This window comes from Apodemus sylvaticus, chromosome 17 (assembly GCF_947179515.1).
Source record: "Apodemus sylvaticus chromosome 17, mApoSyl1.1, whole genome shotgun sequence".
In the NCBI taxonomy this organism is placed as follows: domain Eukaryota; kingdom Metazoa; phylum Chordata; class Mammalia; order Rodentia; family Muridae; genus Apodemus; species Apodemus sylvaticus.
This window is the reverse complement of record NC_067488.1, coordinates 70,957,701-70,971,432: the sequence shown is the minus strand read 5'-3', so window position 1 is coordinate 70,971,432 and position 13,732 is coordinate 70,957,701.

The window sequence follows — 13,732 nt, the reverse complement described above, 5'->3', positions numbered from 1 at the left end:
CAAACTCAGAAATCTACCTGCCTCTGCCTCCCAAGTGCTAGGATTAAAAGCATGTGTCACCAATGCCCTGCTTGATTATACTTTTTTAAGACTGCAGAATAGGGGCTGGAGAGATGGCTCAGTGGTTAAGAGCACCAACTGTTCTTCCAAAGGTCCTGAGTTCAAATTCTAGCAACCATATGTAATGAGATCTGATTTCCTCTTCTGGAGTGTCTGAGGCAGCTACAGTGTACTCACATATAATAAATAAATAAATCTTTAAAAAAGATTCCTCTAAAAAAAAGACTGCAGAATAAAAGGGATATTATAAAATTAATAAAATATATCTTTCAGAGGGTGGAGAGATGGCTCAGTGCTTAAGAGCACTGCTCTTCCGGAGGTCCTGAGTTCGCATCCCAGCAACCACATAGTGGCTCACAACCATCCATAACAAGATCTACCTCCCTCTTCTGGAGTGTCTGAAGACAGCTACAGTGTACTTACATACAATAGATAAATAAATCTTTAAAATATATATATATATCGCCGGGCGGTGGCAGCGCATGTCTTTAATCCCAGCACTTGGGAAGCAGAGGCAGGTGGATTTCTGAGTTCGAGGCTGAGTTCGAGGCCAGCCTGGTCTACAAAGTGAGTTCCAGGACATCCAGGGCTACACAGAGAAACCCTGTTTCGAAAAAACATATATATTTTTTTCAAAGACTGCACCATGGAATCCTACCCCAAGGTATTGATGTATAATGAAGCATATAATGATGTATATAATGAAGCAGTTATTTAACTCCTATACTTGTCTGCAGCGCTGAGTTAGGAAGCTGAAGGAAAATATGAAGACTCTGATATTTCATATGCTGTCTTATGACAAGAGGGATTTCAACAGGTGAGACAGGAGGTCAAATATCAAAGTGCCAGAAAAACTTTTTTATTCCATTTGTAGTTTCTGGTCTTATACTTAAGAACTGAAGAAAGAAAGAAAGAGAGAAAGAGAGAAAGAAAGAGAAAAAAAGAGAAAGAGAAGAAGAAAGAAACATAGAGGCTCAGTGAGCCACTGTCTAGATCAGGTTGGCCTGTGGGTAGATCTGTGAGGGACTTTCTTAACTAACTGGCATGGGAAACCCACCTCGATGGCAGGCACCCAGGGCTGACTGAGAAGAGGAAACATTGGCATACTGGCACGCATTCATTCAGGGCGCTCTGCTCCGGATCATGTGACCAGCGCCCTCGAGGTCCTGCCTTGGCGGCCCAGACATGATGGACTGTGCTTGACCCGTGAGTCAGAATGAATCCTTTTCTCTTAAGCTGTTTTTGTCAGGGTCTTTTATCACGGCAACAGGAAATGACACCGAGACAGGCCTCAATGGAAGATTCATGATTTTATATCCCATGTGTCTTTGAGGCAAGCTGGGGGAAGCCCGGGGGAGATTGCAGTTTGTGTAGTTCAAAGAAGCCTTATTTAATTCTAGTGAGATGTGGAAAAGGAGACCAGGATGTCTCACTTTGCAGAGGAAGGCTGAAAACCAGAAACGTGTTAAAATTACATACCTTTTAAAAAAATATTTTTAATTGCTGGGGAGCGGTGGCATATGCCTTTAATCCCAGCACTTGGGAGGTAAAGGCAGGTGGATTTCGGAGTTCAAGGCCAGCCTGGTCTACAGAGTGAGTTCCAGGATAGCCAAGGCTACAGAGACACCCTGTCTCGGAAAAAAAATAAATTAAAAAATTAAAAAAATTTAATATACGTATATTCTTGCTGTCTTCAGACACACCAGAAGAGGGCATCAGATCCCATTACAGTGGTTGTAAGCTACCATGTGGTTGCTGGGATTTGAACTCAGGACCTTTGGAAGAACAGTCAGTGCTCTTAACCGCTGAGCTATCTCTCCAGCCCCATGGCTCCCTTTTAAGAGTGCTATTGAGGTCCCAATTTGATCCTCAACCCTGGACAGGAGAAAAAACAGTCATTACTCTTTTTGGGGTGGGGTAAATTTTTCTTTGCTATAATTCCTTTTAGACTCCACCTCTCGCTACAACAAGCAAAAGTAACACCTCTTTCTGGAGGATAACCTGTCCTTTGCTTCCCTCCATTTTCCCTTTTCCATATTAAATAAGACATTTCTGGAAATGTACTGCAGTTCAGCAGACACGAGTGAAAAGAGACGTGAGGAGTTGGGCTCCCCTGCTGCCTCCTCATGCTGGGTCTCAAGTCGACCTCCCTCGCTATTCAGCTCACAATTCTCTTAAACTGGGAGATGCTGGCCGGCCGGGTGTCCAGCCACCAGGCTCCGCTCCTCCTGCATCTCCTGCTGACCGGGAGGGTGACTGGATAGCCTTGACTGTCACTGCCTTGTTCTCTTCCTTGTAATGTGAGGAAGTGAGACTTTGGTGACCTTTAAGATAACAGTGAACATTGGGTCCTGTGGTTCTTTTGGCTTGAGGCTTATGTTAAACAATCTGGCTTGTCACCTTCTGTCTGCCTTCCCTGGACATTAATTTGGTAAGAAAATAAATCAGCAGGGTGTAGTGACCGCAAGCCTCTAATTCCAGCACTTGAGAGGACGAGGCAGGAAGATGTCTGTGAGTTCCAAGCCAGCCTGGTCTTCTTAGGGAGTGCCAGGCCAAGGCTATGCAGTGAGACCCTCTCTAAATAAATAAGTCATTTAATTTTTGAGTCGGGGTCTTGTAAGCTGCATAGAACTCAGCTCTTCCTGAGTTCTCTCCCGAGTACTGGGATTATAGGCAGGTCTCACCATATCTGGCTAAGAAAAAATTAAAAAAAAAAAAAAAGATTTATTTCTCTTTGCTCTCTGCTCTCCCACATACTCTTACCTTTCTGCCCCTGGGGCTCTTCACCCCCCCCCCCCCACATGGTCATGGCCGGCCTCCACTTCTCTCCTCTCTCTCCTCTCTCTCTCTCTCTCTCTCTCTCTCTCTCTCTCTCTCTGCCTTTCTCTACCACTAACTCCCATCCCCTATTCTGAATAAACTCTATTCTATACCAAAAAAAAAAAAAAAGATTTATTTATTTTATGTATGAGTACACTGTAGCTGTCTTCAGACACACCAGAAGAGGGCTTCAGATCTCATTACAAATGGTTGTGAGTCGCCATGTGGTTGCTGGGAATCTAACTCAGGACTTCTGGGAGAGCAGTAAGTGCTCTTAACTGCTGAGCCATCTTTCCAGTCTGAAAAACAATTTTTTTAAGTTAAAAATTTTAATTAAATTTATTATTATTCTCATCGTGCGTGCACCTGTCTGTGAGTATGTCACAGAGCATATCTGGAGGTCAGAGGGCAGCCTTTATTATTCAGTTTTCTTCCACATTGGGATCTGGGGATTGAATGCGGGCTGTTGGGTTTGTGCACACAATGCTTTTGTTCACTAAGTCATCGCACTAACGGGAGGTGGGGGGGGGGGAGGGGGGAGGGGGGAGAGAGAGAGAGAGAGAGAGAGAGAGAGAGAGAGAGAGAGAGAGGTTGGGGATTGTAGCTTAGTGGTAGATTACTTGTCAAGAGTCCCCAAGGCTTTTGTTTGATTGACAGCATAGTCCCCTAAAACAGTGGTTTTCAAATGGTGGGTAACATCCCTTTAGGGGGTCAAATGACCCTTTCACAAGGGCCCACTAAGGCCATCAGAAAACACAGATATTTACATTATGATTCATAATAGTAGCAAGATTACAGTTATGAGGCAGCAACAAAAAACATTTTATGGTTGGGGGTCACCACAGCAACGAGAACTGTGTTAAAGGTAACGGCATCAGGAAGACTGAGAAGCGCCCCCCTAGGAGGAGGAGAGACTCAACGGGACATTGTCATATACATCCTCCTGAGTTTCATTTTCTTTTGTGAGATGGTGTCTTAGTCAGGGTTTCTATTCCTGCACAAAACATCATGACCAAGAAGCAACTTGGGGAGGAAAGGGTTTATTGAGCTTACACTTCCATGTTGCAGTTCATCACAAAAGGAAGTCAGGACTGGAACTCAAGCAGGTCAGGAAGCAGGAGCTGATGCAGAGGCCATGGAGGGATGTTCCTTGCTGGCTTGCTTCCCCTGGCTTGATCAGCTTGCTTTTTTATAGAACCCAGGACACCAGCCCAGGGCGCTATCACCCTTGATCACTAATTGAGAAAATGCCTTACAGCTGGATCTCATGGAGGCATTTCCTCAAGGGAGGCTCCTTTCTCTGTGATAACTCCAGCTGTGTCAAGTTGACACACGGAACCAGCCAGTACAGACAGGGCCTTATTCTTACAGCCCAGTCTGGCCTCAGATGCATAGTTGTCCCATTCCTTCTGCCCAAGGATCACAGGCGTATATCACCATGCCTAGTAAAGCATCTGTTTTGTTCTGTGTTATTTTATAGCAGGGGTTGTGTGACCCAGGCTGGCCTTGAGTTCTCTGTGGCTGAGACTGATTCTGAGTCACCAATCTTCCTGGCTCTTTCTGGCTCCACTTCCGGAGTCCTGCCTACAGGCAAACAGAACTGCCTAGCTGAGTTCATCCTTTTAATATGTACAGTGTCAACCCCAGCGCTTGGGAGGTACTGGTAGATTAATCTCTGTGTGAGTTCAAGGAGGCCAGCCTGGTCTACATAAAGAGTTCTAGGATAGCCAGGGCTACATTAAGAGGCCCTGTCTAAAAAAAAAAAAAAAAAGTTTACAGCATCAGGGTGTCCAGTCTATTCTAGTCACAAGTTTAACTATCAGGACTCTTTAATTCTACAATGTTTTCACACACCTCCAATACCCCACATGCCCTGGCAGTCAGTCTTCCTTGTTGTCTCCTAGTAGCCACTGGCAACCACTCTGTTCTCTGTGCTCTGCTTCCGTAGACTCGCTTACTCTGATGTTCACTTTAATTAACTTTTTTCCTTACATCTCCCCCTCCTCTATCTCTGTCATCAATTCTCATTCTTAACCACCTTCTGGGATATATTTTAATTTTTTCCCAGGCAGAGTCTCATGTATCCCAGGCTGACTATGACCTTAAACCTCTGAGCCTCTCAAGTGTTGGTATGATGGACAAGCTCTACCATGGCAGATTTATCCGTTTTGTCTTTTGAGACACTCAGCCTTATTGTTCAGGCTGGCATGGAGCTTATGTAGCTCACAATGCCCTCAAATGCCTGCCACTTGTTCTGCCTCAGTTTCCCAAATGTCAGGATCACAGTTGCAAGCCACCACACCAAGCTCTATCATGGGTATTTTTACATAAACGGGATCAGACAGTATGTTGCCCTTTGTATGTGTTGGACTTCTTTTGTGTAGCGTGATTTTTTGGGGGTTCATCCCCCCAAAATGCACACACCATTGCATTTCCTTTATATTTAAATAATTCACATCTTAAAGCCATTCAGACATCACTTTTGAAGAAACCTTTATTTCATACCTGTATATGTAGGTATGCCTATAAAGGATGTTGCATCCATGATACAATCTCAGATCCATCTATTCTTTTGAGTTATCCCCTTAGAATAAATTCCCACGAGTGAGATTATTAGGTCAAAGGGCACGAACATTTTTACAGCTCTTGTCGATATTGCTCTTAAATCGTGGTGCCCAGAACTAATGCAATTCGCAGCGTGCTCAGACAGAACAGGGCACCGTGGGGGCTATTAAGTTCTCAAGGTCTGGACAATATATCACCCTTTAAATCAAGCAGCCCCAGAATTTATTAGTGTTCCCTCTTTTTCTTCTTTACTCTCTTCCCCTCTCTCCCCCTTTCTATGTTTTCGGCTTGTAGGCCTGTTATTCTTTGAGCTTCTAGCTTGTTTGTTTGTTTTGAGACAGGATCTCACATCTTAGCTGAGAATGGCTTTGAATTGCTATCTCCACCTCCCAGATGCTGAGATGACAGACATGCACCGCCCAGCTTAGGCCGCTTGGTGCAGAGAACCAAACCCAGGTGTGCCAACCCAGGAGCCAGGCTAATTAAGCCACTGCCCTGTCTCCAGGCACTGCTTGTTAAAGCTGTGGTTGCCACTATTCTTACACCTACAGGGCCTTTTGGGGATGCTGGGTTTGAATTTATTCTGTTATGGTTTTCTTAAGAATATTTTGTGTTTAACCTTTATTTTTGTTTTATGTGTATGGGTATTTTGCTGACATGTTTTTCTGCATAGCACATGCGTGTGTACCCAGAAGAGGCAAGAGAGCAGGGAATCCCTTGGGGCTGGAGTTGCAAAATGGCTGTGACCTACCCTGTGGATGATGGGAACAAATCTAGATCCTTTGGAAGAGCAGCCTGTGCTCTTAACCACCGAGTCATCTTTCCAGCCCCCTTTTCTTTTCTTCTCTTTTCTTTTCTTGCTTTCTTGCTTTCTTCTTCTTCTTCTTCTTCTTCTTCTTCTTTTTTTTTTTTTTTTTTTTTTGGTTTCAAGACCGAGTTTCTCTGTGTAGCCCTGGCTGTCCTGGAACTCACTCGAACTCAGAAATCTGCCTGCCTCTGCCTCCCAAGTGCTGGGATTAAAGGCGTGCCCTACCACAGCCCGGCCCCATTTTCTTTTCTTCTTTTATGTTGGGTGATTCTAAGAAGCTAACTGAGGCTGGAGAGATGGCTCGGAGGTTAAGAGCTTCCTTCCAGAGGTCCTGAGTTCAATTCCCGGCAGCCACATGTGGCTCATTGCCATCTGTAATGGGATCTAATCAGGTGTACATGCATATAGAATACTCACACATTGAATTTATTAATTAATTTTAAAAAGCTGGCTGAAGATATAGTTTTTTATTTATTTTTTTTTGTGTTTTTTTGTTTTTGCCTTAGCTAGACTGCAGTTTGTCAAAGGGCAAAGCATGGCTCTTTCCACCCCCTTTGCTTTTTTTAGATAAAATTTTAAATTTGTTGGTATTTATTTATTTTTATTTTTTAATGTATATGAGTGTTTTGCATGTACGTATGTCTGTGTAGTATGCATGTACCGTGCCCTCAAAGGCAGTTGTGAGCTGCTGCGTGGGTCCTGGGAATTGAACCCAGATCCTCTGGAAAACAGTCAGAGCTCCCTACTGCTGAGCCATCTCTCCATGCCCACATCTGCCTACACTTTTAAAAAGTCTGGAAGCTGCCCCTTTCTTAGGAAGATAATTTCCAGAGTTTGATACACACACGAGCACCTCTTTTTTTTCTGTCTCTGTGTGTGAAAAGAACGGAGCCATTGTGAAGCCAAATGAGTGTTGTTAAAAAACAGGCACCGGATGCAGGGCGGGTCTTTATCACCCTGTGCTGCCCTGGGGAGAGCTGCCCGGTTTCTTTTTGCTTGGGCTCAGTGGATATAGGCCCCTGTGTGCAGCTTGGTGGCCTGAGTTGAATCCATAGATCCCCCAAGGTGGCGGGCAGAGAGCAACTCTCCTCCTCCCCCACCCCTCCCCACCCTGCTCTCTTCCTTTGTCTCACTGCGCATCCAAACTTTATCTGCCCTTCCGTTTATTTGTAAAAGATGATAACTCCAAGCAAGGACTTTGGACTTTAAACCATACTTACAAGCTTCAATGGGATAAAAGTGCTGTCTTGTATGGGGAGGTTGAAAAGGAACAATTTTAACCCGTTATGTTCCAGACCTTTTCCTTTCCACTTCTGTGTGAAGAAAACTGGGCGGTGAATCAGTGAGCTGGAAAACATGGCTTCTATCTATCTATCTACCTACCTATCTACCTACCTATTTATCATCTATCATCTATCTATCTACCTACCTACTTACCTACCTACCTACCTATTTATCATCTATCATCTATCTATCTACCTACCTACCTACCTACCTATTTATCATCTATCATCTGTCTACCTACCTACCTACCTACCTACCTATCTATTTATCATCTATCATCTATCTACCTACCTACCTACCTACCTATCATCTATCTATCTATCCACCTACCTACCTACCTACCTACCTATTTATCATCTATCATCTATCTATCTACCTACTTACCTACCTACCTATCTACCTATCTACCTATCATCTATCTATCCACCTACCTACCTACCTACCTACCTATCATCTATCATCTATCTACCTACCTATCTACCTATCATCTATCTATCTATCTATCTATCTATCATCTATCTATCTATCTATCTATCTACCATCTATCTATCTATCTATCTACCTACCTTTAAATTGTGTGTGTGTGTGTGTTGGGAGCATGAGCATGTATGTGAGTGTGGATTGTTTAAGAAGGTCGAAAGAGGGTGTCAGATCCCCTGGAGCTGGAGCTACAAGTGCTCACCCGTGCTCACCCATGGTCACCTGTAGTCACCTGACATGGATACTGGGAACCAAATTTGGGTTTTCTGCAGAGCAGTATAGATACTAGACAGCTCTCTCTCTAGCTCTAAACGTATGTGTGTGGGGCTGGAGAGACAGCTCAGTGGTTAAGAGCAGTGGCTGCTCTTCCAGAGGTCCTGAGTTCAATTCCCAGCAACCACACAGTGGCTCACAACCATCTGTAACTGTAGTTCCATGGGATCCAATGCCCCCTTCTGGTGTGCAAATGTACGTGCAGGTACATACGTGAATAAATAAGTCTTTATTGTGTATGGGGGGGGGCAGGGGCTGGAAGCAAAGCTGTTTTGGCCTTGGCAGGTACATGGTGCAGACATACTCTTTGGGGTAACACCAAACACAAATAAATAAATAAATAAATAAAGGAGTCTGACTTGGTGCCTCACTCCTTTAATCCCGGCACTTGGGAGGCAGAGGCAGGCAGATCTCTTGAGTTCTAGGCCAGCCTGGTTTACACAGTGAGTTCCAGGACAACCAGGGATACACGGGAACATTCTGTTTCAAAAAGCAAAAAAACAAAAACAAAACTAAAAAGCAAAAAAGCAAACATTGAGGGCTTGAAGCAAACAAGGGAGGACTCGGAGATGGGGCTCGCTCTGCTTAGCTGTCCGCGAAGTACGGATCTAGGATCCACCAAGGCTCCAGTCACTTCTCCACTTTGGACTTAAACTGTTTTTGTTTTGTTTTGTGTTTTCTCTCCTTCCTTCCTGAGATCTCACAGCGGTGACTGCTCAGCTCAGACACAGAGTAGGAACATACTTGTCTTTCTCCCATCACTAGGGAGCATCCGGCCGTTGCCTAAGACCCCTCAGGCTCCTGTTCTCTGTCCGGGCATTTGCTGCTTCGATGTTCCTATCTTTGCTGACGTCACTGCCCCTTCCTGCAATTCTTTTAGCGGTCTGCTAGTCTGACTCTGTGAACGTCTTTTATGACCTAGCTTAAGGGTTATCCCCTCACTGATTAGTTCGAAGTTCTGTAATCTTTCCCCCGAATTCCTTTAGACTGTTGTTTAAGTTGTGCTGGTCTCTCGAGCCTTTTCTCACGCTGCTGTGTAATTATTCTCTCTCATGTTTACAAGTCTTTCCTAAACGTCATCAAGCTCCTTAAGGGCAAGAGTTGTCTTCTTCCAAAGCAAATAACAGGCCGTTTAATAAATTTGTAATCTTGGATAAATTATTTAGCCAGTTTGAGGTTTAGTTTTCTTGTTTCCTATGTGGGGATAGTGTGGCCTGTATCGCAGGGATGATGAAACAATCAGAGGAGACAATTTGCTGAGAGTGCTTTATAAATTATAAAATGTTATAGCAGCTAGGCAGTATTCTTTGTTATGTAGTCCAATGGCCTCAGATTTGCAATCTCAGCCTCCCAGGTGCTGAAATTATATGCATATTCCTCCATGGTTGGCTATTTTTATTTTGAATCTTATTTATTATTACTAACGTGTGTGTGTGTGTGTGTGTGTGTGTGTGTGAGCTCTTGTGTGAGATGATAATGTTGATGACAGGACATATGTGTGCAGATCTGTGTATGTGCATGTGCACATGTGCTATAGAGCACATAGGTTATAGACCAACACTCAGGAGACGGTTTTCCCTTTTCACTGTGTCGTCCAGGATTCTAGCTCAAATCGCCTTGCTTTTGAGACAATCATTTTTACACACTCAGCCACAGTCCTGGCTGTGCCTAGATAATTCTTGAAAAAAAAAATAGGCTAGAGTGCAGAAATGAAAGGGCATGCTAAAGCTTTAGGTTAGCATTTGCCGTTGAAGTGTCATATTACAAAATTATTGGCTATGTTGGAATCAAAACTCAGGTCACGGCAAAGCAGTGTTAGTTTTATTCCTCACAGAGGGACGGATTCGCTACTGGTTACGTTGGTTGACGGTGTTTGGTTTTTTTGCAGTGCTGGAGATTAAACCCAGGGACTCTAACATGCTAGGCAATTAATCATACCCACCTCTGTTTTTCATTTTCTGATCTATAGGATCTTGCTACATTGGCCACATTACCCTTGACCTTAAAACCATCCTGCCTCAGTCTCCCAAGTATTGGAATTACAGCTATGCTCCAGGACATCTGGCTTGGATCTCAGTTTTGTTATCTGTAATGTGGTAAATGCTAAGCTAATTGGCTAATTGAGCCTGTTAAATAGAATATCATGAATGAATCCAGAGGACCTGGGCTCAATTCCCAGCACCCACGTGGTGGCTCACAAACTCTGTAATTCCGGTTCCTGGGAATCCAACACCCTTTTCTGGTTTCTGTGGACACTGGTATGTGAGGTACAGATACACATGCATGCAAAACCACCAACATTCATAACATAAGACAAATATTTAAAAAAATGCTGGAGCTGCATATTGCTCTCATGCTAGCACTTGGGAAGGGGAGGCAGGTGGCTCTCTGTGAGTTCCAGGCCAGCCTGGTCTAAATAGGGAGTTCTAGGCCAGTTGAAGAAGTGAGACCTTGTCATTAACCCTTCCCCGTACACCTGAAATGTTGAAAGAAACCTGAAACCTGTGAAAACCTCTTGGAATGGGGTTTCTCCTTTGGGGAAAGATGTAGACTACATAATCGCCAATTCCCCTCAACATGAACAAGGCATATTACCATATCATTAAATGCTCTGGTAAAAACTCAATGTTTTCTAAAATTATCCGGCTGTGAAACAGTTTTCTTAGATAATGTCCCCTTAATATTCCACAAAAACTAATTTCTGAGACTCAGTTTGGACTGCCACTGTAATGTTTTGAGGTAGAAGTAGCAGACTGTAGAAAAGTCTCATTTGGCAATGCTCTTGCCTTGCAAGCAAGAAGACATGAGTTCGATCCCTAGACCACAGTAAAACACTGGGCACCGTGGTCTGCCTTGTGCTTCTAGTGCTGGGGAGATGGAGACCCAGAGGTCTCTCGGGCTCACTGGCCAGTCGGTCCAGTCGGTCCAATCAGTCCAGTCGGTCCAGTCAGTCTACTTAGTGCATTCCGAGCCACTGAAAGACTGACTTAAAAAAAAAAAAAGGTAGGATGAGAAATGGCTCAGTGGTTAAGAGCAGTGGCTGCTCTTCCAGAGAACCCAGGTTCCTAGCACCCAGAAGACAGCTCACAATGTCTGTAACTCCAGTTCCAGGGAATCTGACACCACCTCCTGGCCTCCATGGACATCAGATACCAGAGAGGTGGGTGCACAGACACACACACAAGCAAAAAACCCATAAGCTAAAAATGAAGGAGAAGAGGAGGAGATAGTGGTGGAGGGAGAAGAGGTGAGGAGGAGGAAGAAAAGAAGAAAGAGGAGGTGGTAGTGGGGGAGGAGGAGGAGGAGGAGGAGTGAATCTTTTCCTTCTGGCCTCCACATGCACCTGCATAAAAGTTGAGTCACATACAAATGCAAGGGCACACACATAGGAGCACACAGAGGTAGGAAGCACAGGCGGAGGAGCACCACACACAGGGGAGCACCACACGCAAAGGAGCACACAGGCCTGTAGCTCTTCTCTGCTCCCTTTCGTGCCTGTTATGGTTTGCAGCTTCAGTCGGCATCACTGGAAACTTAAAGTTTTCTTTTGTCAGTGCTGGGCATTAGACTCAGGGCCTCACACTCACTAGGCAGATGCTCTTGCAGGACTATGTCCCCAGCCCTGTGTTTTCCAGTCAGGGCCTTCTTATTGGCTCGGGCTGCCCAGGGACTCCTGGGCTTCCTGCTTTACGAAAGTGTTTCAGCAAGTGTTCCGCCACTGAGCTGTAGCCGGAGACCTCGGATGTTAGCTTTATTTTTGTTTTTGTTTTTTTTTGAGACAGAATAACCTGGGGCTGGACTGGAACTCACTTTATAGACCAAGCTAGCCTCAAACTCATATCCTCCTGCCTCTGCTTCCCAAGTGCTGGGATTAAAGGTGTACACTACCACTGCCTGACTGGATGCTATCTTTTTATTTTTTTATTTTATGTGCATTGTTGTTTTTTCTGGGTGTATGCCTGTGTGAGGGTGTTAGAAGCCCTAAAACTGGAGTTACTGTTTAGATAGGTGTAAGCTGCCATGTGGTTGCTGGGAATTGAACCAGGGTCCTCTGGAAGAGCAGTCAATGTTCTTAAACACTGAGCCATCTCTCCAGACCTGGGTGTTATTTTTTTTTTTTAACTTTTTTTTTTTTTAAGATTTATTTATTTATTATAGGTAAGTACACTGTAGCTGTCTTCAGATACCAGAAGAGGGTGTCAGATCTCTTTACAGATGGTTGTGAGCCACCATGTGGGTGCTGGGATTTGAACTCATGACCTCCGGAAGAGCAGTCGGTGCTCTTACCCACTGAGCCATCTCTCCAGCCCCGGGTGTTATTTTTAAAATGATCTTTTCCTTTTACAATATTTTAAGAAGAGATGTGCCTTCCTTTCAGTCGTGTCTGTATTCTGTGGATGTATATGTGTGTGTGTACATAAGTGTGATGTCTATAGCCAGAGGTGTTGGATTTCCTGGGGCTTGAGTTACAGGTGGTGGTGAGTGATCCCAGATGGGAGCTGGGCTCAAATTTGAGTCCCTGGAAAGAGCACTGTCCACTCTTAATCACCGGACCATCCTTCGAGCTCCGTTTCGATCTTTAATGACCCCAGAAACTTGGTTAGTGTTTTCTTCAGCGCAGGAAACAAGCCTCTGTTGCATCAATTTTTCTTTAATTTATAGATAGCCTGTAAACACTTTGTAATTATTTCATGGCTAGTCACAGTCACTTTGATTTATTGTTTTTTAAAGATTTATTTATTATATGTGAGTACACTATACCTGTCTTCAGACACACCAGAAGAGGGCACCAGATCTCATTATGGATGGTTGTGAGCCACCATGTGGTTGCTGGGATTTGAACTCAGGACCTCTGGAAGAGCAGTCAGTGCTCTTAATCGCTGAGCCATCTCTCCAATCCCAACGGTCACTTTTATTTTGAAGTAAAACACAAAATGGGAAATATGTGTGTGTGTAACATAAAGAACAACGACAAAATTGATACTTGTTTTAAAAATTCAGATTTACTCTGTGTGTGTGTGTGTGTGTGTGTGTGTTAATGTTTCATCTGCACCACTGCCTGTTGCCTGCAGAGGTCAGTAGAGGGCTTTGAGTCCCCTGAAATCTGCATGAAGGATAGTTGTGAGTTACCATGTGGGTGCTAGGATCCGAAGCGGGGCACTCCACAAGAGCAGCAAGTATCCTTAGCCACTGACTCATCATTCCAGTCCCCCCGCCCCCAAATTAATATTAAAGCTAACAATTTTGAAACATGTATTGAATGTCCTTCTAGGGATACCAGAACTGTAAGGCAAAAGCAGAGGGAAACCATAAGTTGCGGGGCTCCCATTAATAACCCTGCTCAGCAAGACCTGTATTTTGCTACTACAAACTAAATACAAATTCATTAGATGCCATAGAGTCCGCATTCTTTAAAACTAATCTGCTGGGATTGTGGAGATC